This window comes from Berghia stephanieae, chromosome 2, assembly GCF_034508935.2.
Source record: "Berghia stephanieae isolate SIO BIC M18660-M18661 chromosome 2, UCSD_Bste_1.3, whole genome shotgun sequence".
In the NCBI taxonomy this organism is placed as follows: Eukaryota; Metazoa; Mollusca; class Gastropoda; order Nudibranchia; family Aeolidiidae; genus Berghia; species Berghia stephanieae.
In genome coordinates, this window is record NC_088361.1 from 62,723,508 (window position 1) to 62,728,344 (window position 4,837).

The window sequence follows — 4,837 nt, forward strand, 5'->3', positions numbered from 1 at the left end:
TACTTATTTAAAATATATTATTATGTGGTTAAATTATCATGTGATGGTTCGTGGATTATGATTGTGTTCTTAAATTACTAAGATACTATACTCTGTATAGTTGTCGATGTAATGGCTTCAATCGTGCTTGATCTCGCGCTTGCACTAACTAACCCACTTATGACAATGGTGTCGGAAACTCCACTGACCCAGTTTCTTAACAGGACAACCAGCACCAATGAACCCAGTCAGGGTAAAAGTAATAGTGATGACATTGAAGATAGGAATGCGAGGAGTGAAGCATTTGTTAGTGTTAATATGACTGAAGGTAGGAAGGACAATCCTTCCAAAGTGAAGAAAAGTAGAAAACCTGACTGGTGTCAACTCTCAGAAATAAAACTAAACACACTCATGGTGATCATTCCGGTTCATAATATGTTACAATGTGTTGGTGTGTGTGTGGAGGGGGAGGAGGGTTGCTGTATCACAACATTCATTTACTGTTGTAGCCAAGCATTAGCAAATCATGGCGCGTGGTATTGAAATTAGAACGAATGGGGAAGTGATAAGAATGAGCAGAGGTGTTGGTTATGGGAAACGACGATGGTGTGTGTATGTCTGCGCGTGTCTCATCCTGTATACATACTAATGCAGTGTCGATAGATAAACATGTAACCTTCAATATCACAGTAAATCATCAGTGGTCGAAATGACAGGTCGCATTTAAAAAAATCCTTTCATTTATTCTAAGTTTTTACGCTGGCTGGATGAAATTGATTGGAGGAAACCCGTGTTCAGGGTAAAATTAGTTTGAGGAAGGAATGGAATTACAACAAAGAATAATAAGGAAAAAAATTGGGGACATTTGAAAGAGTTCGAGGAAACTGAGCTGGAGTGCAAAGAATGCTGTCAAATACACGCTGTATTCATGTACCTACTGATTTTTGTCCATCTTGCTACTGTTTGCTGTGAAAGCTACAAGAGGCAGAGTCTGAAATGGATTCTTCACCCAAATAATTTTTTGGTTCCCTAAATTAATTAGGCCAAGGCATAGAGTGGACGTAGAGGTTAATCTTGGTCCAATCACTGAGCATGAGGTGCACGAGGCAATACAACAACAAAAAAATGGCAAGGCCCCAGGTATTGACAAAATGAGTGCGGAAATGCTTAAAGCGAACTTGCAAGAAATGTCCAAAATTCTCAGTAAATTGTTCACCAACATTTGGGAAAAGGAAGAAATACCAGAGGATTGGCAGAAAGGCATCATCCATAAAATAGCCAAGAAAGGAGACCTGGGAAATTGTGCTAACTGGCGTGGAATCACACTCCTGTCCGTAACGAGCAAAATTTTTAATAGAATCCTTCTGAAAAGAATCTCACCTCACATTGAAAACATTCTTAGAAAAGGGAAGTCATGTAGTGACCACATATTTACCCTGAGACAAATCCTGGAGCAAAGCATTGAATAGAACAGCCCCCTCTACACCATTTTTGTCGATTTTGAAAAAGCCTTTGACAGCTTACACAGAGAGTCCCTGTGGAAAATACTCTGCCATTATGGTATACCGATGAAGATAGTCAACTTAATCAAAATCAAAGCAATGTACAGCAACTACCGATGCCAAGTGATCTGTGGTAACAATTTAACAGACAGCTTTAATGTAACAACTGGTGTAAAACAAGGCTGCATACTCTCCCCGCTTCTGTTTATCCTGGCTCTAGACTGGCTCATGAAAAATACAATTGATGGTAAGAAGAGAGGCATTCGCTGGACACTGACATCCTTTCTGGAAGATATAGACTACGCAGATGATATCGCGTTAGTTTTCAGTACACACAGACGCCTCAGAGAAACTAAACGTACTACATAAGAACGCCTCGAAAATTGGACTGAAAATAAATTTCGATAAGACTGTGTACATTAGGGTGAATCCAAAACATGAGTGAAATTAGGATAGATGAACATATAATTGAAGAGGTAACAGTTCTCCTACCTCGGATCCAAAATAACAGACGACGGAAATGCAGAACACGATATCAAGCACAGAATTCAAAAGGCAAACCAGGCTTTCGGCATGCTGAAAAACTTTTGGAAATCAAAGCAAATAATGAGAAAGACAAAGCTGAAAATATACAAGAGCAATAATTTAAGTGTACTGCTTTATGGAAGTGAAAGCTGGAAAATGACATCCTCCTTAATACAGAAACTAGAAGTCTTTCAGAACAAGTGTTTAAAAAGAATTTTTAATTTATTTTGGCCTACAAAAATAAGAACAGTGGATCTATTAAAGAAAGCTGACTGCACTAGCATTGATAGCCAAATAAAAAGAAGAAGATGGCGTTGGCTGGGTCATGTGGCCAGAATGGAAAAAGGGTCACTTCCCAAGACAGCCTTGTACTGGACAGCAGATGGGAAGACCCAAAGAAACCTGGCGAAGGACCATGGAGAAAGAATTAAAGGAAGCAGGCCTGTCCTGGAATACAGCCACCGCAAAAGCAGCCGATCGCAAAAAATGGAGATGTCTGGTGGATGCCCTATGTGCCTCAAGGCCCGAAGAGGATTAAGTAAGTAAGTATAGAGTGGAGATAATATCAACAGAGCAATTCCTTCAACTTGTCTAGTACAATTACATTTCTATTGTCATACACTGCAGTCCGTTTAAGATAAACTTCCGGAAACTAGAAAAAATATTTATCTTATCCAAAACTCAAGGGGAACAACCCTTCAGCAACACAAAAATGTTAATAAATACATATCTCCAGAAAGAAAGCCTAGCTTCCTGTTAAGTTTGGCTAAACTAAGAATGACTTTTTTTTGGGACTATTGTTATAGTCATCTATATCAACAGGCATGCGATGATCTAAATGCTTGGAAAGGCAGAGTGAGAATTTTTAAAAATTGATCGAGTTGAGACGCGATCATTACTCTTACCCTAGTCTAAGCTAATTGCAAATTTCAAATTACTAATCATTTTGAGTCGAAAAATTGGGACCAGCCTCAGAGTTGATCTTAATGCAGTTTATCTTAAGCAGACTGCAGTGTATTATTTGTCCTAATCTGTGTTTACGATTGAATTACTACTTTGAAGAAGCACTGCTTTGTTACAACCGCATTCTGAAAACTAGGCCATGGTCCGTTTTGAACAACTTTGGAGAGAATTTAGGTTTTGATTCAGAAAAAAAATGTCATTAGGCGATTCTTAGAGTTAGAGCGGTACCGCACTACAACAGAACAGTCAGGTGACATATTTAACAGGGACTGTTGGGCTCTGCACGCACTCTTCCACATTAGGACAAAACTTTTGGACGACTTTTTATTCATTTTCGTGTGTTCCAGATCGGAGTCTGTAAAATGAATGCGACAGATGCTGCTTGTCTTTCTGCCCTTCTGATTTCTTTCTGGAAAAATGAAATTATAAAGAAATTTTGGATTCATCTCGTGATCAGTCAACAATTATTAGAGGGACAGTTTAATAGCCTCTTTGAAGATCTCCGATGTTTCCTACAAAATATTTTACGGATATTATAGATTGATTAAGGAGTTAATATTTTAATAGAATACTGCTATGATAAACAAACACTGATGCAGCACAATGTGAAAAAGGCTGAAGAGCAGGAGTGCCAGTTGGTGTGCAGAGAGATTCAACCACAGTCACTGGACACAAAAAAGTTTTGTGTAGTGTTGCTTCTCTATTTTATCACTGCCACAAAACTGCTGACAAGTTGAGCTCTGTTTCCCAGAACAAACACCCACACCAGGACTTCTGTCGTTGCAATGCAGCACACTTAACTTCCTTACATTGTTACTTGCAACAGCAACAAAACTGTCAGCCGACTGTTTTGTTGTAGTGCGATACAGCTTCTATCATTTCTATGCCCCATGCAATACACTTATTATAATAAGGGCATAAGTGAACAGCTGTAAAAGATCCAACAATATCACCACAATCTTTTCACTTTTTTCATCATTACGCACTTTATATAAGCATAATGACTTATTAAAACATAGGTGTCCTACTTTCCATGAAAAGTGTTCAATTTGGTCGGCTGCCGTTTACAAGTCTCATTATGTGGTTCCCCACCAGTAACCTCTTTCCTGCTGTGTATGCACATGACCACATTACAGTACTCGTTGGATTCAAACATGGTGAATTCCAGCACACTCTGCAATGACGCATGCTGGAGCTGGGTGACCCAATGTATTGGTAACTCCCCGTGAGCATCGAATTTCAGCATGCTCTGATTTTCTTGCACACTTTTTGGCTTCTCCCTATAGAATGCTAGAATCCAGTGAGTACTATATTATGCACATGGCCACAATATATCTGATTGCATATTGTTGGGAGTAAAAAACATTTGGATCTAGGACCTTCATTGGTTTAGTCTCTAGCCCTAGCTAAAACACAATAGCCAGAATGCTGTTCTCAAGGTTGTAAAAATAATTCAATAAATATCATTGTTAGATTTAAATCCTGTATTTAATATCAAACAATACAATTGTATAATCATATGATAAATCAATCTTGCAAAAATCAATGGAATTTCAAATTGCAGAATATATAAAAAATAATATTATAATATATAATTCAAATTGGAATTGACTTTCCTGTTTAATGCTTTAATAATGATTTTCTCCATCAAAACAAAAAAATTATATTCAACATTAAAGCATTAGTGTGGGTTTGCTTTTTGTCTTTATGGTACTGCTACAATACTCTTACAATTCATCTCTAGGCAAAAACACTTGACTAAAATTGGTTACACAATGCTGGACAAGTTCAATCCTACACCATCGTCCCCCCCCCTCCCCCCCCCACACCCCCCTTTTGTTTTTGTTTTTTTGGTTTAGTTTTTTAAA